The 27064-nt window shown below is 46.2% G+C and overlaps 1 protein-coding gene across 1 annotated transcript in view; it reads right to left on the reverse strand.

The window, feature by feature from the left end:
- Positions 1–27064, reverse strand: part of LOC142558406 (high affinity copper uptake protein 1-like) — a 40919-nt gene that overhangs the window by 10257 nt on the left and 3598 nt on the right. The gene's annotated exons all lie outside the window — the stretch shown is intronic.

Consider the following 27064-nt stretch of genomic DNA (forward strand, 5'->3'; position numbering starts at 1 on the left):
AGATAATTTGTTTCATGATAATTTCGATAAAACAAGAGTTATAGCCGGAACGCTAATACTGTGCGTTGTTCTTTATGTTGCAAGATCCACTTCTTACAAACTTCTCTTACAGCGAACAGTTTCAGAGCCACAGAGGAGTGGTAATAAACGAGCTCCCTCCGACTGTGTATGCAATACTCGACACGAAACCTAAAGAGGAAGTGAGGCGGTCGTTAAACTTCTTGCGTGAATGAAACCGCTGTGAAAGCTTTTCGCTACTGGTTCGAGCAAGTTTTATTCAAACGTTACAATGGTCTGATAATTTCAAAGATATTGAATGACGAACCCTGTCTTTATGACCGCTATGATGGTTACAGTATACAGTCGAACGTCTCTACACCTGTATAATAAAGGATTCCGCATGTCCCGGCCGAATTCCTAGCTTTCATATGTGTTGTGTACCACAGCGAAGATCACTACAACGAATTTACCCGTAAAACGAAGAAATGTAAGCATCCCCAACGGCTGATTTGTTGCTTTACAACGTAGTGGCGCCGTCATCGTACTGCTCAGCCGCCACTGACCTGCGGTGCGCATAGGGGACAGCGGTCGACGCCACAACAAAGACGGCGCGGGAGGGTCCCTACTCCGCAGTCGCTATGGTACACATCCTCTTCTTTCGACCCGTGCTAAAAAAAAGCAACAGCCCATGCAGCGGGCCGCACGGCCAGACACATATAGGCTGCAGTGACACATTCCGTCGGACGAAGAAAATTGCATGCTTTTTTTCACCAACTAAATCTCTTGAATTAATGTCAAATTCAAGCTTTCTTTTGCTTACCCTCCTAAGCCTGTTCTATACCGAGCGGTATATGATGCGCGACCTATTCAACGATGTGGCCTGTAATACGAAGGATTTTGGACATCACAAGCGCTTCGTTATAAAGGCGTTGCTTGACTGTGTCTGCCGACCCACGCACAATATGGATGGTTGGCCTTTCCGAACACAAAGTATATATGGCTGAAGAGTGCTTCTTATTCGGAATATCACTCTAGCACACAAACGCCGCTTTGAAGTCAGCGCGCCGAACTCGCTTAGCGACTGCAGAAGTTACATGCGTTGTACCGAACACGGCAGGCAATACTTCCTGCCAAAGGACATGCTTCGAAAGCTACACTGCAAAGTCTGATATGTGATGGCCACATAATTTTTAAAATCAATCAGGAGCGAAAAATCCGGGTGCAACTATAACCTGTATATTCCTACCGCCTCATCGATACAACGGCGCTAGCCTATTTTCGCTTTCTTATCTGTGAAAATAACTGGGAATCTTAGCTAACTGAAAGTGACCCAAATAAAGCATACGATTCATTTTTCGATTCAATCGATTGCTACGACATAGCCTTCCCACAACATAGTGCTACAAAACGACCCCAAAAATTAGAAAGCCGTAGATAGATGTGCTTTTCACAAAAATCAAAAATAGAGATAAAGTGTGCCATACCATACATTTCTTAAAACACGAGACATCAATCAATTAGACAAATTCAAGGAGTACCGTGATCAAGTAAATTCAGAATTAAAAAAGGCAAAAAATATATTATGAGAAAGTGCTGTCGCGCGTTTATACGAATCCCAGAAAAGTTTGGCTAGAAATTAAGAAGCTATCTGGAGGAAAGGCTAGCCCTCAAGACCTACGAATACCTTCTGTTAACGGTACTCTTGCAGTTGATGAAGCCCCAGTCTCTGTTCTAAATACTCACTTTGTTCAATGCTGCCGCAACATTTCTGCAGAAGGTCCAGAAGAGATAGGGCATAATGTTATGAAACAGGCTGTACCAAATTCGTTAATGTTATTTCCGGCGACACCAAGCAAAGTAGAAAGCGTGATCAAGTCAAACAGTGCTGCAGGTTTCGACGGTATCATGGCATCTTTTATAAAATATGTGCCTGACATCATCTCTAAAGTTTTAGCTCACATTATTAATAAAATGTTTGAATCCTGAATTTTTTCTAGCAAACTTAAAATAGCCAGAGTTTGCCCAATTCAAGAAGGTGGCGTTTACCATAGCGTAAATAATTTCCGACCTATATGAATACTACCTCTTTTTTCAAAGCTTTCTGAAACTGTTATAAACACGACACTAGAGGGTCTTAAGGAAATGTGCTATTATTAGTACGGCACAATATGTTTTTCAACAAAATAAATAAATCATGTGAGGATGCGCTCCTAAGTATAAAACATCAAATACTGCCAAATATTGAAAAACGTTTATCCACATTAGGCTTATTTCTGAACCTGCGTAAGGCGTTTGATAGTGTAAATCATGTTATACTTCTGTCCAAACTTTATGACTACGGTATACGTGGTGCGGCATCAGATCTGATGAGGAGTTACTTAACGGATCGTTACCAGCTTGTTTCATTTAATCAGGCGACTGCCCCACTTCTCAAAATACAGACTGGCGTGCCACAGGGATCCATACATGGTCCTGTATTATTTAACCTTTATATTAATGACCTTCCTAACATTTCTTCCTCACCTAATATAATCATGTACGCGGATGATACTAATCTTTTCTTTGCAAATTCCTCCCTGCAATGCTTAAATAAATAAATAAATGATTACTTGAATGTATTATTTGAATGGCTGTACATAAACAAACTACAACTATATGTCAACAAAACCAAGTACATAATATTTAAACAAATAATTAATCCATTGCCTGTTAATATAACAGTTCCATTTCAAGCAAGAAGGCTAGAACAAGTAACAACACAAAAGGTTTTGGGGGTATGGTTTCAGGAGGACTTCTCCTGGGACAATCATATTAAGAAGCTGAGCAATTATCTTAGTAATGTAATAGGCGCTATGTATAAAATTCATCTAATACCTTTATGGCTAAAGAAAGCAATATACTATGCCTTCTTTTACTCTAAGGTAACTTACTGTACTTTGATTTGGGGAACGACAGCAAAAAACTACGAGAAGTTATTAAACCTGGAAAAACGAGTAGTCCGAATTTTTGAAAACTACCACGGCGGGCCGCGTGACTTACCCACATACAATCTTTTTTGGCAAACATTCATTGATCCGAGCAAATCAAGTTTTTTTTATTATAGAATACTCATACATATAAAAAACACAGACTTCATGTTGTCAGCCTACCCACTTCTCGTTCTCGATACTCATTACGTAAACAAATCAGAACCATACAATTTACGCGTACTAATTATGGACGTCAGCATCTAAACTATCAAATATCTAGGCTACTAAACATTGTTGAATAGAAAATTGATTTTATTCACCTCATTTTAAACAATGTATAAAACATTTCTCTTACATTCTCAAATTACTTATAAGATTATTTGGACTAACATTTTTTGTGCATTATGTATGTATGTTTTAGTCTGCACTGTAATGTGAATGCACACAGACACACAAAACAAAATTTTGAAGCATAGAGTGTCTTTTCATGTAGTAATTATATAATGTAAAACTATAGCTTGTTTAATTGTATTTTCTACATCGTACTCACTCGTTCTTATGCTTTATTTGTTTTTTACCTGCATTGATTTATCATGTATGCCGAACACTCTTACACTTCTAAAAACAGTTGCACCCTTTGGGGCTTATATTTGCTACACAACAATAATCGTCATCTGTCTTGCCCGCATTTCCTTTCTTTAACGCTGCAAGCCCGGTACTTCCAAGCCACGAACGGCATGCGCGTTATCAGTGTGACAGAGCATTCTCGACAGGAAAGTCGCGAGCGCAGCGTTTTCATGAAAGGAAATGCAAGCAAGACAGATGACGATTATTGTTGTGTGGCGCATATACACCCCAAAGGGTGTACCTTTGTTGAAGAGTGTAGGAGCAAGAGACTCTGTCAGGCCACATGGCCTTTAACTCTTGTTTCCTCTTTTTGTAACAAAGAAAGAAAAATAAACTTCAGGTTCAACGTAGATAAACTTTTCTTTTTCGCAAACAATTCTTTCTGAAATTTTGCCTGTTTGCCTTCATGACGCGAGACCACCGTCCAGACCCATACAGGCGGAGATATGAGAAAGTTATAGTGCACCCAAGCGTATTTGCGTACCCAAAGCCCCACTCCATCCTTTTGTACGCCCGGCGATTTGCGTCCCATACGGTTGGGTGGGCAAAATATAAAACTCCTTATGGACAACAACGGCATGCAAGTAACGCAAGTTACGCAAATATATTCGACAGAGCTAAACTGGATTTCTTACCGCATAAACTTGTAAATATTCGCTTACTAATTAACAAGCATGGTGTCACGATTGCACAAGCAAACATGCATGCATCTCACAGCATGCATGCACGCACGCTGTCAAAACGCTGGAGAAAGCACGGCAGCAGCAGCGAGCCAATCGACCTTCGTGCTGCATCTCGCTTCAACGCGAAATAAACAGCAAGAACAGAGCGCACACGAAGCTATTTAGCCCTGTACTCATGGCAGATCGCTTTCAATATAGGGCCCGGGCGGCCGCGCCATACGCAGCCGCCGCCGGAGTAGAACAACCCTTCCCCCCCCTTACCCTCCCTGCATGCCTCCAGTGCCTCGCGCGCGACGGCAGATGGCACACTTCCGCCCTGCTTTTCTCCATTGCGCGCAGCAACGGCGCGCGGCGACAATGCCCTTGGACATTATACGGAACATCACGACGACGACGACGGCATAAATCCGCCTGGATTGTCCATATAATTGCTATCGCAATAATTACTTTCATCAATGCGTTCATTGTTGATATACAATCTTGGTGTACACAGTTGTGTACGCAAGTCAAGCCTTCAAGGGTTAAGCTTATCTTTAGTAGCATACGTGTGCACAGTAATGCGTCTACGCTTAAAAACAAACACACAAATGTGATAAATGTAGATGTTTCTACAAACTAGCAGCCCACTTTCGCCTGAGCATGCGGATCGTCTGCTACAGCTGTGGCGATGTCAGCCGAAGGACGCGGAGCCACGGATGCAGAGACTAGCTCTGTACAACGCTCGTATTCTACTGCATGTGTGTGCAAGGTGTAAGCTGCAGTCGTGTACGTTGTTGATGGCGCGAGCGCTGCACATCAATTTCAACACAAAACTCCTTGGTCGAAACAGCCATTGAAAAGACGCTCTTAGCGGCAACCGCAGGTTACGCATTTGTCATAAAGCCAAATTTTGTTTATAATTTTCCTAGAATGGTAGCAGAAGATATCCTAAGAAGCCTGGATCTCGAAGAAGAAAAAAAAAAGCGCTGAAAAAGGCTATTTAACTTGCCTTACATGTCTTTTTTTTCGTCCCCAGTTCTTTTTTAAAGCGAAGCTTTCTTTGCCTCTTTCTTCAACTTTCCGCTGCTGCTGCTGCTGCTGCGGTCTTGCACGCCGCTAACGCCGGCAACGTCGGGAGGTAGTTGAGACGCATGCCACTAACGCCGACCGCTTCGGAACGTGGTTAAGACGTGTGGTCACGTCAAATTTTTTTTCGCCCCAATTCTTTTTTTAAAGCGAAGCTTTCTTTGCCTCTTCGACTTTCTGCAGCCGCCGCCGCCGCTGATTGCTGCTGCTGCTGCTGCTGCTCCTAAGTAGAGGGCAGGTACGTACGTACCTGCCCTCTACGTAGTCGCTTTTGAATCGCTTCTGCAGAGGTTGTCCTGTGACAGTGGAATTGGCAAGTTCCTACTCCCACCAGGTTGCACTCTTTGCCTATATGGATGACTTGTCCATTGTCGTACCGGACGAGGCATCAGCTTGCAGCGTCTTGGAGGTCATGGACAGTTACTGCAGGGCGAGCGGTGCAAGGTTGTATAGGTCGAAAATTGCAGCCGTGTACTTGAACTACTTGAACTCCACTCCGTCCAGTCCGCAGCCCGTTCATATGGTCTCCCCGTAAAAACGCGTTTGCGCATTCTAGGTTTCCAATTCGAACCAGACGGTCTCTCTACTGAAAATTGGCAATAGGCTAAGGAGAAGCTTGAAACCAGGATTCAGGAATTCAGCACGTTGTCGTGCCCATTGACTGCTCGAGCAACAATTTTTCGCTCACTTATATTTTCCTTCCTGACGTATGTGGCGTGTCTGTCTTCTGTTCCAAACCCGAACCAAGCTTATCCTGAAGAGGGTACTCTTTCGCTTCCTCTGGAAAGAGACAACTGGTTGTGTAGCTAGGCAGATGCTCAAGTTGCCCAGGGATAAGGGAGGACTCGGAATTCCCGACCTGGGCATCGTGGCTACTGCACTACATGTCAGGTGGCCCCAGGTCGCTTTTAACTCGGATATGCTAACTCAGAGCTTTACTTCCTTTTTTTTTCTTAGCACCCGACTCCGCTTGTTTTCGCACAGCACATTTTCCCACTGTGTGCCTCGCTCAGATTCCCCGTCCACCATTTATGCGGCGGCTGCCAATTCTCTTGTAAGCCTCCGCAATGTTCACCCCGGCATCGACGTAGTTTCAACTCCAATCCAAGAACACTAGTCGATATCCTCACCCCAGGTCTCCCCCCCGCATTGCCAAAGATACGATCTGTCCATCCACAGGCCAGACTGGAAGCTCATTACAGCCAGTTTCCTCGACGCTAGGCGAGCTACGTTCATGTACCGCCTGGCGCGAGGGTGCCTGTCGTTGAGTTACAGGCCCTTCACAGCCGTCCCGGCTCGTGGAGTGTCCCCCTTTTGTGGCGGTCGTGATGACTAGCTTCATATCTTTACGCAGTGTTTGCTTCCTGCAGTTCTTCTCTAAAGGATTACTAGTCTCTTTAAGCTCCCTAGTGTTCTATATCAGACTGTCCGATTTTGCACCCTCTACCTAAACAGGCGATCAACCAGTTCGTGCTTCTACTCGCCGAGTGCTCATACCAAGTTTAGTTGGAACGCTGTAATGCAATTTTCGGGGGACGGGCGCCGGGCCTTACGAAGTGCTTGCGAAAGCACGGACGGAGGTCTGGTTCCATCTCACCCGGGAGCGACATCGCTTGGGCGACAAGAAGTTTCTCGAAGTGTGGGCTCGTCCTGCCGTAATTTTTGATGAGTCAGGTGGAAAGCTCTCCCTCCATTAAGTTATGATGCATGCTCCTAAGGTTGCTCGACTCGGTCGTGTGTGCCAGTCGATCTACGGGGTATTGTTTGGCTCAGTGGAACCCATAGCCGGAACCGGTCGTGGCGCACCCTCGTGTGGTCGCGCTGCTCCGCGAATGGCTTTGGTGGTCTCCATGGTTGTATGCCTTGACCTCTTTTGCGTCAAGGCATACAATGGTCAGTCAGGCGTCCGATGGTCAGTCAGGCTTGTGTCCTGTAAGACCGACATGGCTGTTTGTGTGTTGAGTGCGGTAACTCAGTTGTGCTGCACCACAGCAGCCCCCTTGTCCGGGAAGGACCGTTGGCCCGAACCAAAGCCCCCCGCCCGGTCAGCCCGGGTAGAGGGCGAGTGCAGGGGTCAATGTACCGAATGATGTTGGGCTGATGAGTACATGTAAGCTCTGGGACGCGGCACCTCCGGGCGCCAAGTCCTCTTCCCATCTGACAAGGGCGCCCTTAACGCTATCGCGTTAGTACATGCCAGGAGTGTGGCACAAAGTAATGACGACCCGAGAAGCTCGTGTCAACATTTAGGCCGCGTAGCATGTGCACAATACCCTCTGGACGCCGTAACTAGGCGTAACACCCCACAAATGCAGTGCAGGAGCTGCCGCGCTTGTCTCCGTGCTCACCCAACACCCTCTAGAGAGAGAGAGAGAGAAAGAGAGAGAGAGAGAAAGAGAGAGAGAGAGGCAATTTTATGGGCTACAACGTTATACAACCCAGAATGGCGCCGAAGCGTGCACTTAGTGCCGAGGAGACGAAGGCTCGCATAAAGCGTCGAGCGGAGCAAGAACAAGAAACGCAAGCTGAGCAGGCAAGGTAACATTTCACATCACACCACGACTGTCGTATGCCGTCAATATATCACCGCCAAATAACGTCAATGAACGCAAACAGCAGACAAAGCTTCGCTTACATCTATTCCCACAGCGCGTGGGATCTGCCGTTTCTTTTATTTATTTATTATTCTAGGTAGCGGAAACGTCATAACTAGCCCATTTCACCACATTTACAAGTTAGTGGCAACGCTTGTATTTACCGTTCACGGCTAAAAATTGTTCAGAGAGTAATATAGTGAGCATCGTAGACGTACGTGTTGGCTATTTACATGTTATCCGGCTATTATGCAGCACAATCCAGCTAACATTACGGGTCCTGCCGCCGCGTTTCCGCCCGCCGGGCGAAGTTGGTCGTCAAAGTTGGCTCCATGTTGCCCACACTAAGAATTTGCCGATGAAAATGGAGGGTAACTGCACACTTAGGTCCCGAAATGGGCGCTTTCGTCCCACAAGGGGCTAACTGCATGAGTTTGCGTACCGTGCGCGAATTTCAGATGATGGTAAGTGTTAGTTCCCTGGTCGGAAATAACGTAATGGGAGGATGAAGGGCAGCATTTACTTCGCATGCAATCCTCTGTTTTGCCCCGTGTTGCCGAATCAAGCGGCGGAAACGGTGGTGTCTGTATAAATTCAGGAAACGTTAATAATTTCAAGTTTATGCCTTGTTTATTGAACTACATTCAGGGCAGCTCTTTAGGACGTCTATGGTGACAGCAGAGTCCCTGAGTGTCCTATACACTCTTTGCCATATACCATTAGATCCGTCATGTATGGCTTTAGGAGATCGAGGTTACTCGAATGATCGCTTCTGCAAAGCGAATACTGGCCCTTTATTTGGGCAGTTTCGGGCGTGACCCGTTTCCTTACAGTGATAAAATGCCAACTGAACTCTCGGTTCGAGCTCTCCCGAATGATTTCTGGGTTAATTTCCACCCCTTTCAATGCTTCTGCTATGCCTTCGGTGCGCGCCGAACTGTGACTAGTGTCTTATTTCTCTCTCTCTCTCTCTCTCTCTCTCTCTCTCTCTCTCTAGTTTGCAGCCCTCAAGAGTAAGATCGCGTCGGTGGAGAAGGCTTTTGATAGTACTGTACGTTACTGCTCTGTGGCCTGAAGCCACGGCCCTGCCACATACTCATCGATCAGCTACGCTGCACTCTTTATAGACATACCTTCCTGCCTGTCCTGTACCTCATCGCGAAAAAATTCTGTGGAATTCAGAGGGTGCAATATGACGAGTCTTAATTTCAAACGGTACACATGAAACGCGTAAGTAATTGATGGACTGGAAGTAGCTTCTGGCTCCTGACACCTCAGTTGCTTGCGTTCCAAGAAGTGTACAAAACTTAAAGGGACACTAAAGGTTAATATTAAGTCAACGTGGACTGTTGAAATACCATACCAGAAACCTCGGAACGCTTGTTTCATGCGAATAGACTTATTTGAAGAGAAAATGCGTTCTGAAGCGTTTCAAATTCAAATCACCCGCCCTTCAATCGAGGAGTGGTGACGTCATGGTCTCATAGTGGCGTTGCGCCGTCGATGTGTAAAACGGCGCCCGCAGACGGCGCTACGGCTTTTCTTCGCACAACGCAAACGCGCGGCCAGAAACAGAGCCAAGACAGAGCCGACAGCAGCGCGAAAGCGGAACTATGGTGGCTAGCGCAAGGGAAAGCGCGCGACGGATAAGCTCGTTCTTTATTTTATGACGTCAACTTTGATGCTCGTTGCAATGGACGACCCTGACAACGACACATTGGCTCGCGATGCTGGGCTCGACTTCAGCAATTTAAGCACTGATGAACGTGACCAGCTGCTGAGGGCTCGCGCTGCCGGCGTCGTTGCGTACTACTACGACGGAAACTGTATGTCATGGCTGTACATATTCGCACATTTGTAGCTTTTCCTTCGTGAAAACCAAATGCCGCACTCACCACCCCGTCTTTGACCTGCAGTTGTTCTTGTGCTTCGGAGAATGCAGGCAAGACCGACGGAACAGCGCTACGGGAAAGCATTGCTTTGAAAGGCACTCCACACGACTTCAGTAAGTCGGCGTTGAACTCGTTATGCTCTGGACGAAAGTGCAGCGAGCAAACTATGCGATTTTCCGGCTCTTTGCCAACGCGCTGTGGCAGAGGTGCGGCACTTAACCACTTCGAACGGAGAGGTTAACTCGTTGGCACACAGTGATAAGTAACATTGGATTCACCGTTGCAACTGCCGGTGGCCAAGTTCCGTGGACCATTTGCGCATCCCACGACATCACATGGACGTGGCATTCTCGCTGCTTGTTCCAAATGCAAGTTTGGCGAGCCAGCAGAACCAGCGCAGCACGACGCGATAACAAAACAACTGAAACTCCAAAGAGCACGCGGCGCAGAGTCGAGCGAAAACGAAACCTTTCGATCATCCATACTACTGAAGGATAACGTCAAAATGTTATTTTTTCTTAGAATCGAACAGAAGTAGACAAGTACCATTTTCTTCCGTCTTATAACCTAATGAAATGATCTTTTTAATACGAGTAGTTGAGTACTACTGACAAATTATGATGAGGAGTGCCTTCGTCATCGGGCTAGTACCGGAATGTCGCTGGGGGGTCTCAAATCGTGTCATGCATTTACCTCAATTTCTCGGTTACTAAAGCTCTCTTCGCGATTATATTGACGCCTTAGACGTTGTAGAGCTTTGCTTTATCACTTTAACTTGACTTCATAGTAACCTTTAGTGTCCCTTTAAGTGACGTGTAGCTCAAACGGGACACGCTAAATGACAGAAAACTTAATCTTCTCTGTCGTCTTGCGCGCTCCGTTTGCGCACACGTACATCACGTAATGTGGCTGAGGTTTAATAATCCTAAGAATAATCGGGCTGTTTTATTTTTGCAGCCGCACATTCTCTGCCGCACCTGTTTAACATACTCTTAACATGCTCCAAGTATCCTGTTCCTTCAACCAAGCTGCCGCGGTGTTGCGACTGCGGCATAGTCGTACACAACGATGTCACAGAGGCTTTAGGAGCTATCCTGTCTCAGATGCCTATTATGTTGTCTTAGTTCGTTGACACTTTTGTTAATGTTATTTACTTTCTGACTTGCAGAAACCTGTCAATAAAGTCGGGGGAAAAACGAAAAAAGCTGTCGTGGTGTAGTAGGTAAAGTGCCTGGCTCGAGAACGTTAAGACGTGAGTTAGAATCCCTACACCACTGGGGAATTACTGTTTTTCCTCAATAATTTTTTATCATCTTCTAAATCGCTAATGTCGTTAATTTCTTCTATAAGGAGCACTTAAAGAATTACCGTTACTCCATTGAGGAGCATCGGAAAAGTGCAACTGTTAGTGCTTGAAGGAGTAACCGCATGGGCAGTAACAGCTCATCCCCTCATATTTACTCCACAAAAGAACGAAACGGTTGTGGCAGGTCAGTCACTCCCCAAGAGGACTAATCTAGATACCCGATTTCCTCCTTTTTTCCTAGAGTGCAGGTTCAGCGAAAAAACCCGCAGAAATGAGAGGCGGGAACGCGTTCTGTTGAAATCAACCGAAAGTAGACAACACTAGCACCTAGGCATGACATTTATGGCCAAGAAAGCGGGACATAGAAAAGGCCCCGTACGGTGCAAAAGTTGAGGGGAGGGGAATGTTCAACAACTCGTGCCTGCTTTATCATAGCGCGCTGACATAAAGCTGTACGGTGCAGTGGAGTTCAAGGAATACGGTCTCGTACGTGGCTTTATGGTCTCACTCGGCGATGGAGGCTGCAAGAGCTTAGGGAGCCTTCATAACGTAGGCGTGTGTTTGAAGGCTCCCTACACGAGTTAGGCGTCGTCCTGAATTTCCGGTGCAAGCAGCGACTATTCCACAGACATAAACGTTCTGCTTTATCCACGAACAGGAAAAAGCAAACTCACTCGAATGAGCGACACTCTGACTCAGTTATGTAACGACGAGGAGTGGTAAAGCCACCTACTCTTCCGTGTAAAGGAAACGTGCAGTATCCTTCGGCGCTGTCATGCCCAATGTGTCGGTTGCAGGCAATAGCTACGCGTGTGTGAGTATAGGTGCAATCTGATAACCCTTGAGGGAAGGCAATCGTAGATACCGAAAATCCAAATCATAGGCTAAGTCGACAATATAAATTAGGTTTGATATGAAAATGGTCTCGCAAGCGTAGGCAAAGAGAGGAGGCGCGGATGATAAGAAAAGCACGTCCGTAATTGGCTAAGACGACTAAGATAGGAATGGAAGACGCAGTACTACGTGCACGCGCCAAAAACATTCCCACCAGGCCAGTCGGCAAAGAAACTTCAGCCTTTGTTGTCTTGCGGGTCCGACGAGCCGTGACATCTGTGTTCACCTGTATTCTAAGCACTGCCTGAACGGGCAGTGATCAATCGTCTAGTCCATAGGCGTATCTACTGAGGGGGGGGGGGCACTTGCTGCCCCACTGTCAGAAGTGGGGAGGGCAAAGTATGTCATTTGCCTCCCTCCTCCCTCCTCTTTTGAAAGTGGGCACTTTCGGCTGCACGCCGGAAAGTCCAGCAAAACTACACCTGAAGCCAAATTTTCTTTATTAATAGAGTGAGCCCATAAGTAATGCTTTTCTTTACTACGCATCCCCTGCTTTGATAGCGAGGATTCTCTTTTGCACCTTCTCGGGACGCCCAGTAGCGGAGGACGCGTGGTATTCGCCATACACGCTAGCGTTGCGGAGGACGCCTGGCGCTGGGCAGTTCCCGCCTTGACACATATCAGCTTGCGCAACTTGCATCATGCCCAGTGTTTTTTAGACCGCCATATCCGTATTCAAAAACACAATCGGTTTGCTACCTTTAATCTTCGGACGAGGTGGACGTTCCAATAAAGTATCATAATCAGCCGAGCCCAACGAGTACTAGTGTGCCTTAAGACATGAAATCGTTAAATTATCAAACGCTGGATCTATTTAATTTCTGTCCAGAGATAGCCTACATAGCGTTAGAGACTGAGTATCTTATCACCATCAAAATATAACCAAACCTCTTACAGATATAACTTGAATTTCGTTGTGTAATCATGACATATCGTAGGTATGCTAGTGAAAATGATCTTGGCAGAACGTGTAGAGCCATTTCAATACCAATAGAACAATCAATTGAATTTTTTCTAAAGGCACGTGTCACGTCTGACTGACGATTTCATTTCCAGGCTGTTTATAAGTGAGAGCTGCACTATCACTTTTTCTTTGCCGAAAGGAGAAATAACAGCAGATATTTCGTATCTTGAAAAAATGAGGACTACATTTTGGCGACCGTTTTCCGAAAAGTTACACTGTTTAGGTTGCTTATATGCTGTGAAAACAGTTACTAAATGGTCGCTTTTTCCAAATTCTTATGCGTTATATGCGGCATTTAGTTGTTTTCCCCCGGTATCCTCGGTAAAATATGCGGTGCACGGTGTTTATCTTTGTTTGAAGTACGAAGCAACGTTCTGAGTGACGAGCGATAGATATATTCTGTGTAGGTTAATTACAGCCGTTGTAGAAAGTTACTCATTGAAGCGCTTCAGTTTTTATACTGCCGGTAATCGAAATGTTCCCCAGACTCCTAAAACAACAGCTCAAGAGATCGACGATTGAAATTCCGTTAACGCAGCGAAAATCTTAAACGCAATGCGTTGCGGAACTTTCGCTTTCCTGCTTTAAATGCAAGTGTTGCAGATAACTACTAAACCCCGGAGTTTCTCCGGAGTTCTCGGTGAGCTAAACAACGCACCTTGTTTACATCAAGGGAAAATTAGGGGCATGATATGGCCAATGTGTAGGCATTGTTCTAAATGGGTGGGTTTAAAGCGCCTTTTCCAGTAGAATACGTATGTAGTCCATATCGTTATTAATCTGTTTTACGAGCGGTGTAATACTTACACGGCTGAGCTGGCATATGTTACAACTACAACTGAGGTCAAATTTTGCAAACATAAGGGGAACAATACGCTAAGTTTATGTGCGATGGTAAATGCGTGCTAATCAAATACAGCATTAAAAATTGTAAGCAAGTGTTCGAAAGTATCACGCTGCTGCTATCAGCTAGGTTTCCCAATGCCCCAAAAGAACTCTGCGTTTCATATGTTTTGTACTTTGAAGGAAAAGACAGCATGTTAAGCGTGATGCGTCGCATAGCTTTAACGTCTCCAGCTTATTTAAAAATGTTACGAATAATGATTGAACCTTCACCTTTTTTCTTAAAAGTGTTATGAATAATTATTTAACCTTCACCTTTTTTCTATTTACTTTTTCATGCGTGATAATTAGTTTCGCCTGGTGTCTTCACTGAAAGAGGTAGCTTTACGTTTGGTGACTGTAAAATGCGTTAATGGGTGATGTGTAGGTGAAGGTCGAAACAGGTGGGTAACTGGGGCTTTCAAAATAAATTACGCATGCAAGCGTTATAAGCGTGTCTAATGAGCGGGGAAGAAATGTGCCAGCTGCCCTGGCAGAACTATAAAATCCACTAGGACTAAATTTAGCGAAAATTGGCGGTGCGCTATTAAAACTCTCTGCGCGAAGTTAAATGAGTGGGATGACACACAGCTCTTGTAAAAAAAATTTCTTATTCAAGTGTTAGAGCGTGTAATATGGCCACTATCAGCTATACTTTCCAATGTCTCAACAAATCTATAGGTTACAAGTTTATATTTTTTGGAAAGGGGAGGAGGGACATGGTAACTGCAATGTGCGACATTTTTAGGTTCCATGTCCAATTAGAAGCGTTACAAATAATTGCTGAGCCGTCCTCTTTCTTTCCCTATTTTCAAGCGTCATAACACGTTCCCACTTGGTTTTAGCGATGTCCACGGTGAACTAAACAAGACATTTCGTTTATATTTGTCGAAAATAAAGGGCAGCCTTATGGGCAATATTTAGTAAAGCTCAAATAAAGGGGACCAATTATAGCATTTGCAGTAAATAACGCGTGCAAGGGAGCATTATGAATGTGTTTTGCGAACAAAAAATTTATCCCGTTGCCCTGGGAGAACAGCGAACTCAACCGATACCAAACTGGCGGCACCAGAGGGGGGTGGGCAGGGAGAGAGGACACCATGGTAAATGTTATGTCAAACTAATGTGTGTGTTTGATGAATTACTCCTTTTAAAAATTCCCAACAGGAAGTGCTTCAAAGCATTACATACGGGCAAGTTTTGAAACGGTATATATATATATATATATATATATATATATATATATATATATATATATATATATATATATATATATATATATATATATATATATATATTCCAACAGCTTCGTTGGAAATCGGGTTGTAATTCTTCAAGGTCGCACAATTGTGCTGTTTCTTTTTTTTGTGTTGTTGCAAGTAAGTTATGTTGATTGCTGTTGTTGAATAATATTACCTAAACTAGCGATACATTTATGCTGTACACTTAAACATCAAGTACAATTCTTTGTTTAACTATTAAAATTGTTTTTAGCAAATGTGCATTTTTATGTGCGCTGTGCATAATGCCCCTCTCGGTGGCAGTTGTCAGCTTGTTCCCTCCCTCTTTCATTTGTGTGCTTGTATGTTTCCACACACACACACACACACACACACACACACACACACACACACACACACACATATATATATATATATATATATATATATATATATATATATATATATATATATATAGAGAGAGAGAGAGAGAGAGAGAGAGAGAGATCAGATCGTTTTCGATTATCACCCCCCTCCCCCACTCGAGAAATAGTTCGCACGCCACTGGTCCAGTCGTCCCAACGCGTTGGAGAGGGATTGCCAAAGTCAAACCGATGACGCTGGCAAACTAAGTGGTCGATGCCTAGTGGGTGTATTAAAATTCAATCGGCCTAACTGTCTGCTGGACAACAGCCAGGGAACCTTAATTACTCTCGGCGCCACCTCTCTCAGGCGTTGCCAAGTTGCCTGAAGACACAGCCCGGTACTTTCAGACAAAGCGACAGATGTACACCACTGATTGTGTAAAGGAAGAGTTCAGCTTTCTGAGGACGATGTGAGCCGGTAAAAAGAGCCTCATGTGCTTCCACGCCGTCGTACACGAAGGTTAGTCAATGAGAATTGGACAAGTTCTCTACTTTGTACACAGCATGGTTGTCAACTCTTGCAAGTTCAAAACACTCAGACATAATACTTTGCGCAGGGCATGTTCACCGATCGTACCAACCCGACGGTTTCCCGTCGGTGGCATCTCGTGCAGCATCGAGGTGTGACGCCTGTAATGCCGCTGCCGGCGTTTCTCATCGTGCCAGCGTTGTGACACGCCTGGCATCTGCGAGGGCGCTGTTCTGTTCCTGCTGCACAGTAGCAGTTGTCTCGGGTGCTGTGTCGCTTCGTGTCGGCTCCGCGTATTTTTAGAACACCGTGTGAATGGCTCGATAGCAATGCTTTAATTAATGCTTCGCCGCTAAACGAAACTGTAACTTTTTTTTTTTAATCCGGGGTGTTTGAGCGTTGTTCGCGCGGTCGTTTACGAGAGCAACAACTGTCGAAGGAGAGGCGGCGTAACGCCAACACCGATGGTGGAGTATTAAGAGCTAGGGTTCAGCCGTTTTTGGTTTAAACCAAAGGTCAGCAAATTCACCAAGGAGTTAAGACAGCCATCTGCGGGCAGCTGTGCGCTCCATATGCGCTCCGACGCAAGGAGCATGGGGTGGGGTCAAGGTAATTCGTTAACCTGTTGCCTAAAACAATCACGTTTTATTATTATTATTTGCGATCCTTTTGATTGCCGCTTGGACGAAAGCGAGGAGGGGGGAAGGCGTTATGCAGATGAAGCGGGGAGCCCTGGCCTAGGCCCTGTCAGCCTTTGTGCTGCGGTCACTGCACTGGATGAGCTGGGTTAAGTTTACTGATGATAACGGGGTCATATCTACCTGTAGTGTTCATTCTCTCGCTTTCTTTTGCATTATTTCTTGGAGCTGTGTACCCACATATCGTTACAAGGTCTCATTCTGCCTTGTGCCCTTGCTAGACTGCTTCTTGAACACTTATCTTGAGGCGTGTGCGAATATTGGAAATTTCAAGTAAGAATCAGTGTTTGTTATTCGACTCGTATTCGATTTGAGAACTAACCACTCGAAATTGTGGATTATTCGTTCCCCTCTAAATCTAAGGGATACCAACAGTTGTTGGAGTCGCAGGCAAGAAAGACCGATGCAAGTGGAAACAGACGGTTCCGAATGATTCTGCTGCAGGAGCGCCGCGGTTGTCACGCAGGGGCACCGTTTCCCGAGCGAATGCATGGGGCAGATAACTTCTGTCCAGTCATTTCTTCAGCCAATAAGGATGTCTCGCTTTTAGGCAGCCTACGATTTTTGTCTTGATTTAGGCAAATCAATTTATTATTTGGACAGCTTCAACATGTTTGCATCCCATTAAAACAACGTGGGGTGCTGCAGTGTCGACCTTCTTTCCTTCAACAAACACGGCACTCAGCGAATCTACGTGCATCTTGTGACGTACCATTCTCTCTCTTCATTACTGTCATTGTCGTGGTATGTACTACGTAATTGAAACCAGCTGCTTTTCATTTACAAGCATTTCAGTTGATCGTTGAGTTATATATCGTAATATTAGTAATGACGCTGACCGACTTTCCTTACAAACTGATCTTGATGCTGTGACCGCTTGGTGCTCTTCGTGGTTGATGTCTTTAAATACATCTAAAACCAAGCTAATGTCATTTAACAACCATTCCACTCGACTTCCTACCACCTACTTTCTCAATAATGCTAGAGTAGAACTTGCGCCAACTTACAAGTATCTTGGCCTTCATCTTCAGTCTGACTTAACTTGGCATTACCATATTAACACCGTCTTAGCATCAGCTAACCGAGCACTCGGTCTTCTTAAGCGTAACCTCAAGCACGCACCTTCTCACTTAATAAAAACTTGCTTACATCACGCTGATCCGCCCAAAAATTGAATATGCTTCTGCCATATGGAATCCCGATCAAGCATACATAATCAACAACATTGAATCTTTGCAAAACCGTGCTGTTCGCTTCATCTTTTCCGATTATTCACGCTTCACCAGCGTCACATCGTTAAAACAACGTGCCGAGTTGGAATCACTATCACGTCGACGCCAGTTTGCTCGCCTAACCTTATTTCATAAACTTTATCACCATTCCACGCTTCACGATGACTTCTTTTCACCACCCCCTGCAGTTTTCCCGCGCAGTGACCACGCTAACAAAGCAAAACGCATAATGTGCCGCTCGTCGCTCTACGCAAAAGCATTTATTCCTCGCACAATAATAGAATGGAATAACCTACCATCACGCATAGCTACTGAAGTTAACTTACCATCTTTCCAAACTTTGTTGCAAGAAAACGGTTAGTGGTAGCAGATTAGATATTACATATGCCTATATGCACATATTAACATATTATGTAAAATGTTCTTGTGTTTTCATGACTAAGTGCATATACCCCTTGTTCATATCTATTTATTTTATGTTCCTTGCGTGTATGTTTATTTTATGTAGTTTTACTTCTTGTGTATATTTCATGTTTGTACCCCCCCCCTATGTAATACCCTCGTGTGAGGGCCCTTAGGGGTAATGTAAATAAATAAATAAAAATAAATAGATCGGGCGTCTACCTGAGAACTGCCTTGCATGCACGTATCAAGTGATGTAAAATAAGCCTAATTTTTTAAAACAAACGCCACAAAAGCTTTATATTTCACTTTGTTTAAACATAAGAAAAATGGCACGACATTTTAATGTCGTTCTCGAAGTGCATAATTCGATTCAATTCAGTAATTTCACTATTTGAACACTTTGTGCAATTGGATACAACTACGGTGCTGAAGTGCAGGATCTGCACTTCAGCAGTTATATACAGTATATTTTAACATTTAGAAAACTAGTGAACCATATACCTGGAGGGAAAAAAAGAAAGGAAACCCGGTAAGCTCCGGGTTTTACGTCCCGAGACTGCATAGTGAGTTAAGAGGCGTGCCGTAGTGGGACACTCCGGATTAATTTCAAACGCTTGCGGTTCGTTAATCTGCACCTAAGTCTAAGTACACGAGTGTTTTTGAATTTCACCTCTATCGAGTGCGGTCGCCGTAGCTGGGAATCGAACACAACATCTCGTGCTCAGCAGCAGAAAGCCATAGCCATTGAGCCACCGCTCCTGGTCCGATGAAACTTTGTGTGGAAGAAAATATCAATCGAAAAGAAAGAAGGAAGAAAAGGAACGTAATTTTCGGATGGAAATAACCGAGAACGCTGGCCAGTAATCATAGTCATTAGGGGAGCCGCCTAGTTTACGGACTGTGGCGCAAGCGAAGAGCGCGGGCATGGCTTCCGCGGTTCGGTTCACGAGAGCAAAGTCGCTGCTTTTGGAGCCAAGCCATCGCGTAGCCACTTCAACTCACCTCTGTCTAAAACATTGGTAAACGTGCCAGACGTCCCAGCGAGCGTGGGAATGTCGACGACGGCATCCCGCGAGGTTTTAAAACATGGGGCCCGTGAAGCAATAAAACGATGGACAACAAGGGGCCCATGTGCGGCGATAATTTATGATAGTGACCTCGGAACTATAACTACGGACATTGCCACTTTGGAGCCTCGTTGTGTGTACACTGCTCGCGTCGTAGTTAGATTGGACGAATAACATAGAGAGAGTGATGCCTAGGGGTCATTGAAGTACGTGGCAGGCCCTTCGAGAATGGATTAGGATTAGATGAGAAATTGAATTATGACTGGAACATTTTTCTCATGGCCTTCAGAAATGTCTCTAGAGGGTTTCGTTTCTACCGCTAGCATTATTGACAAACACTTAACCCCCTTGTAATAAACGCCACTGGCTCACCTCCTGCAATGTGACCTCGCACTTTGGCCCATATACATCCTCGGACTACATTGGTGCGTTAAAGTCCAACAGGTGCTGGTGCCTCTTTCACGGGAAGCGATCGAGTGGGCGTCCTCTACATGGAGCACTGCGAGTGCTGGTCCTGTCAGGACCGCACCTGCAGGTTTTGTTCGGGCGCACAGCACACCATTTAAGTCAGCTGCCTTTCCCAGAAGCAGCGATTTTCGCGCTCCAGGGTTCTCTACCCTCAACCATGACAGAGTCCATTACGGCACATCGTAGAGGCTGGTCGTAGAGCAGCGTGTGCTTGCCCTTAGTGCTTCGCGTGAACTATACATGGATACACGGAATGCAAAACGGATTAGGAGGGCTGCGCGTGCAGATAACCGAAGGTGGATCGTAAATGAACGGGTCTCGGTTTCTTTCCCCTTTCTCTGTTAGTCGTACCACTGCATATTCATGGGTCATTCCATCGGAAGCGTATACCTGGTGTTTCGAATTCGGCCGCCTCCTATGGTGCCAACAAAACTCATGGTATTTTACCTCAATGTGGGAAGTAATAGTTCAAGCGATTTTTTTTTTCGAGAAAAGAATGTTATGATGGGGGCCGTGAGGGCGCTTAGAACTTGGCGCACAGAAGTGATACTCGTGCGGAATAATTTATACAAAATTATTGCTTTCATCTATTACTGCACAATTTTATCTTTTCTTTTTTTGTAATTTTAAGACAGCTATCGCTCATGACTGTTATAATTTATTACTTTTTGTTTCAATTTACATTACTTCTAGCCACCCGAAAAAAATCGCTTTTTTATGCGTGAGCTTGTCGACTGCCATCGTCCTCCGAAGTCTTTATCCGACGTTTTGACGGCAGCAAATTGTAGGATAGAAGAGCAACTTTCCGGTATTTGAAATGACAGACGTGCGTGCGTTTTCGCAGTGAATCTGCGGTCACGTTAAAATCGCGGTAACTAGGTAGGAGATGAGTAAGTTTGCGCGTCTCAGAAAAGCACGGTGCACTGGACGATCGAGATGTGCGCTGTATAGTATAGTGTAGGCTCTGGGGGTTGCCGCTCGGTAACGCACTCGCGCGCCTATGTTCAGTTTTGGTCACTGTCCGTGCCAGAGGTCTTCGAGCTTGTCGCCGTCTGAACTAAACAAGTCATACTTATTCCACAGATGTAGGCGCCGTTCTCTACCTCGCAAGTGCATTAAAAAAAGACAGTATAGTTATCCAGAAGTCAGGAAGTTCTCAGTTCTATGAGATCGCCCCATTACACTTCTGACTAAATACATTTCACGGTATCAAAAAGAAAGAACGAATGAACAAATAAGAAAGTGGCTTGAAGACTGGAAGATGAATCCTCGACGAGTGCTTTAAGAATTAGTTCTCTAAATAACCTTTCACGCATTAAGACACTAATTTTAGCCACCCAGTCTAAGGCGCAACGTGCACATATTCAGAGGTCCACGCGTGCGCCAGGCCCCATACCACAGTCTCCGACGACGAATGCCACTTGGAAAGCGACGAATTTGCAAAGCAGTGCGCAAGAGGCCCGCAAAGACTCGGCAGCAGGGGCTGCTCGCGGCCGGTTGCATGCGTGCCTACAACCGCCAGTGGACGGGGTCAGGGCTACACTGCGCGCCTGCGTGGCGCCCTTGCACGGCCCGGGGAAACGGGCACTACGCTCCTCGAGCGTGCCCGCGCGTGCGGGGCACACGTTTATCTTGTCTCGACGAGTTCAAGGCGGAACGCCTATTCCCGACCAAAAGCGATTCCAGCCAACCAACCAACTGGCGAAGAAGCATAAAAAAAAAAAGTTGATCTGCACGCTGGAAACGAGTGTGTACACTGCACACAGAGCGCAGCACAATGGCAGCTGAAGTTGCTTCCACTTCAGCTGCAGTGCATTCAGTGCCTTGTTGCGAACGTCCACAACGCGCATCCTCTAGGGTGTGTCGCCGTGAGTGCGCACAGAAACGACACCGCGGTTAGTGAGCGACTTTCATAACTAGGTCTGCACACTTTCCACGGTCACAGGACCGGACGTCTGTGTTGAGCCATTTCGTCCTAGCCTGATATAAATTGAGCTAACTGCATGGTTGTCCTGCTCGCTGGACGGTCCTTGTAACCTGATCACAAAGCGCACGGAGGCGTTTGAAGCCAAACAGGAGCTGATGTTGCTGCCTCACGCATGCATGCCTTACGCTATCGTCTTGGGGTTGTATCTCTGCAACAGTTATCGAGACTATGAATGTTACACTCAGGTAGATAAACACTGTCCAAAAGAAACAAGACAGATAAGTGCAAACAAACGATGACGTAGGAGGCGAGTTTTCAGTCCTACTGAATAAAGCGAGTAATGCAGACAAGCTGCAAATGACCAATACTTTGGCCCATGCCAGCGGCGGCGTGTGAAGCCTCGAGGAAAAATGACAGCCGAGACGCGTCGTTCCTGCGTCTTGTGTTCTGCAACCTTTACGTTCGGCTTCCTCTACTGACAGCGTCGCGGCAAGTGTCACCGGCAGTCGTCTACGAGAACGCTTTCCTCGAAAGCTGGCATGTATTCAGCTCGCGAGGTCTCGCGACATGTGGGACTAAACGTCGAACCCAGGTTATGAGCTATTTTGGTCCCCTCTTGGCGCCCTTACTACCTCCTTTATAGCAACACTTCGGCACCTTTAAGAAAAAGAAGTTCTCGTCCTATGTTCTAATATACAAGCACACGGCACGCGCTACAAATTGTTGGAATTCAGTAACCCCAGAAGTGTGTGAACCAGATTTCCTTTTTTCCCCTTTCCTTTAGGTGCATAATAGAATATGCAGGTACCATTAAAGGGACATCAACGGAAGATGATGAATATAGCCAAGACCCGAGTTCATTCTCTTGCAAACTCGAAGCGTTTGTTAACGAGGGAATGACGTGCCCAAACCGCGGCAGCGGTGACATCACTTCCCGACGTCTCGGACTACGCGGTCTTCTCGCAGATGTGGCTTTTCTGCTTTCTTTTCTGATTTTTTTCCCTTTCGTGCGCAGGAAAAACGTACAAAAGTTGCCACGTCGAGTGGTGTTTTAACGTAATGTTTTTCTTTTAGGCTTTAAACACAAGTCCGAGCTCTGCACGTCCTAACAGTTTGTAGCACAAGGGTCGCCAAAAACAAGCCCTGCTCTTCCAGGCCGCAGCTGATCCTTTGCTTTGCTAGCGGTAGACCAGTCACGCGTGTCAACTGATTTTACGCCGTGAAACTATGTTAAGGCATTCGTACATATTTCACACATTTCGTTATCGCGTCTACGGGCCTATTGGAAATGTAGACGTCTGGAAAAAGATGAAGCATGGCATTCAAAGTTACAAAGCAACTCACGAGAGACGGCGTAGTCTGGGAGGCGCAGGGTGGGGAGGGGTGGGGCTCATGAATAATTCTGACCATATGGGCTCCCCTAAAGGGCCCCTCACCAGGTCTGGCCATTTCGAGCTGACAAGCGCAGTGCATACAATCGCGCTCATAATAGTGTCTGCTAAGAATTACATCGCTATAAGCCGCGAAAAGAGATGACATTTCAAAATAAACGCCGTTCGCCCTTCTTCTCGCGGGCGCCGCGCTGCAAAACGGGGGAATGACGTATATCAGAAGTGCGCCTACGTACATGTACACGCTGTGACGTCGCTCATAGTGACACGTGACACTTCGAGATTTATTCAACGCAACAGCTGTTATTTGTGTAATCTGTTGCTTCAATAGACGAATTAAAGTTTACAGAAATAATAAAACACACTAACCAAATATATGCGTGTTTTGTTTTGCTTCGCGCCGCAGCAAGAGAGGTGTACTTCCGTTTCGCCTGCTTGTTCTCACGTCGTGCAATCGCGCGCGCTGAGAGCGAAGCTATGTCATAGCGCTTGTCGCGCAATGACTTATAAGCGCTATGACTAGCCCTAGTCAAATATCCTCGTGCACAGCGCGCAAATTCGTGCGCTGCGCGAAACGAGACAATCACAACAGCTCGCGCGCACGACCGCGAGCTGTTGGAAATGTAGACGTGTTTCGAGTGGTGTTTTAACGTAATGTTTTTCTTTTAGGCTTTAAACACAAGTCCGAGCTCTGCACGTCCTAACAGTTTGTAGCACAAGTGTCGCCAGAAACAAGCCGCGCTGCGTTGGCTGCGTATAAGTGCGCCGCGCAACAGAAAAGCGCGAAAAAAAAAAAAAAGGAGAAGAAGTCGGGGCACGGGACGTATGCGTCACACGATCCTTCAGCTCCGGTATGGGAGAACGCAGGAACGGAATTGAATTTCACTTGCGGAGGCTACATGGGTCAAGTGGAGAGAGTGTCCTTGTTGGCGGTGACGCTCGCCTCCTGAAATCATGGGTTCGCGGCACTGAAATATTCCCATCTCGGCTATTAATAAACCAATTTGGAAAATTCTTGCGGTAGAACGCTCCCAAGACTGCAGAGCCACCGCGACGGGTAATGCCGTTAAAATGATTTTTCTTTTTCCTAACAAGGCAATATCGTGCACACTCGTGCAAGGGCTGCATATTTTTTCTTTTATTTTTTTTCTTTTCGCAATCTTGACGAGGTGCGGCCACTACAAGGGGGTGGGACGTTTCAGTCCAATGTTTCCGGCCGCGTGGGATCCCTGTGACCCCTTTGTACCCAAAGAGCAAACGCTATTGTTTTCATAACGCATTCATTTGTTCACGCACGCACGCCACGCACCTGGTGCCCGTGTGGTCGTCACCATTGTCACTGTCGCCTTTGCTCAGCTCGGTTCGCAAGCACACTCGTGAATGCAGTCCTCCCCCGTGTCATCCATGGCTTTACAGATATAGATATATGCACGTGACTTTAAAGCCTTGCGCAATAATGTCCGCAGACATCGCACGACACGCGCAGTGCCTTCGAACATTTTTCTGAATTTTTCTTTTCACATATATTTTGGGATGCTGATTAGGGGGTGCGACTCTTACATGAGTACGTCCCTTACTGAGTGAATGCGACTGCTTGAGTGTATCTTCTCGTACAGGGACCTAACGCGTACAAGTTGGCGGAGTGAAGAGAAAGTTTAAAATTTGCATATTTTTTTCAGTAAAGAGCGTGGGAGGTGAAAGGGTCAATAAGATGCCTCGGTAGAGTGATGCCACAATCTAATGTCACAGGGAACTACGCAAATTCTGACGTGGCGTCGCGCTGCCACCTCTCCCGCTCTTTGGCTGCTGAGCCTTCACTCTCCTTTAGTTACCCTGTAAACTACTTAGAAGTCACAACCTACAAACCTGCATTTTATTTTAAGTCTACCTGTTTTACTTTTAAATGCATGTTGTTGACAAAAACGCCAATACGGGGACAGGGTTATAGCTATCATTACGTCGGGAGATAAAGTTCAGGTGGCAGTAAGGTAAATTATTTTGGGAAAGCATGCATCACGCCGTCGTTAGTTTCACCCGTGCAACAATACATAGTCACGACGATGAGCAAAATGAGAACAAGGTAAAAGCGGGAGCGAACGTTTCGGCAAGTGGATTTGTCTTTTTCAAAGCGACGTATGCTTTCCTCGGCACAGTATATTGGGTAGGGTTCTTTTAAGGGGAGAAGGGGTAAGGCGGGTAGGTGAGGCAACGACCGAACGTGTAGCGGCGAGGGTGTAGAATTGAAAAGAAAGGCGTGCTATTTACACGGCCGTGGCAGAGGGGGAGGGGAGGGGGGGTACACAGCAGTGGCATATGCACGAATATTGGCAGAATACCGCGATCAGCCGGACGCGAGACAATTTCAACGTGAGAAAGGCGGAGGAGGACGGCCGGAGAAGATTCGTCTGTGGCCTGCCACACCGCGTACGTGACATAGGGGATGGTGAAAAGACGTCAGTGAAAGCAACGGGCGCTACACAAGTTGCGCCAGGTCGGCGTTTCTCTCTCTCTCCGCCTTTTTTAAATTCCTAACGCCACATTCTGCTTTAACAACAAACATGAAAAACAAGTAGGAGCAACGGTTCAAGGGAGAAAACAAGAAGCGCGCACGAAGTGGTGCGTGAAGGGAGTTGTGCTAGACCGCAAGCGGAGCCGTTGACGATCGTGCAAGACGGGGGGACGGGCGAGGGGGGAGGGGGGGCTTTGAACGGGTCCCGGCACTTATTTTCTACCGTTTCGTCCGCCTCCTCCCGGCGGCCGTTCCTGGAGAACTGGTAGTATTTAAAGGGCGAGGAAGAGAGGGGCCTCGTCGACAGCGCCCAACATGGAAGACGGGAAAGGGACGGAGGAAGTACGCGCCGCAAATGACGGACAGCATGACAGCTGCCCCGCGGGAACTTTTGCATACGCGGGCACCGCGGCGCCGCATCCCGCTCGGCGTCACAGACCGCCTGGCACGTGCACTTGGTTCCGCCTGAGTGCCACCAGGCCGACAAAGTGAAAAAGGAAATGGAAAGATCGGGTGGCGGAGGCTATTCCTTCCGTGGCATGCTTCGAGGCACGCGCAGTGCAAGGAGTGCTTCGAAATGAGGTAAACGCTTACTTAATGATATCCACATACGTTTGGAGACGACGAAATTCGGCAGAATTCGCATCCCAAATGTCGCCGTACGTACACGGCGGTACATCCGCGACTTGGGCAGCGCACCCCGATAGCGGACAGGAAGAGCCAGGCAGCTGGCTCTCGAAGTCAATTGCGGAGCGAGCGCTGGCACGTTCGAGTGCTGGCAAGCATTTTGTTTCCGCCCGCGACGCTGGACGCGGAAGTTGGCGCCGCGCATAGCGAACGGTGCTCATCCGGAGAGTGCGCCGAATTGCAGACACAGGTTCCGCTCTACGCCTTTCACTATGAGCCGATCACTTCAAGCTTCTGTACCATTGAACACCAGACACCTTCAAGTGATGCGGGTCTTGCGGCGAAAAAGAAACGTCGGAAAGCAACTGTTTTCTTTCCTAGTAAATAAGAAAACGCGTTTTTTTTCCTTCCTTCAAACACTCACGATATTCGGGACGTTAAACATACATCACATTGTAATTATACCTCCGTACACTGTATTAAGCGTATCTAGCATTCGAGTTATCGAAATGTGCCATGTGAGCATTGGTGGGTTCATTCTTTATCCTTACCGAAGTGATTATACACTATACATAGAAAACAGCAATTAAAGTTAGCAAATACACTCCTCAGAAAACCGAAAAACAAACATCGAAATGTGCTCCATGTGGAAAAGTGCATAATTTAATTAGCCAAGAAACATTGCTGGGGTAGTTGGCACATCACTGCCCATCGCCACATATTGCACAATGGTTAATGCTTTTACCATAC

The sequence above is a fragment of the Dermacentor variabilis genome, chromosome 1 (assembly GCF_050947875.1).
Source record: "Dermacentor variabilis isolate Ectoservices chromosome 1, ASM5094787v1, whole genome shotgun sequence".
NCBI lineage: Eukaryota > Metazoa > Arthropoda > Arachnida > Ixodida > Ixodidae > Dermacentor > Dermacentor variabilis.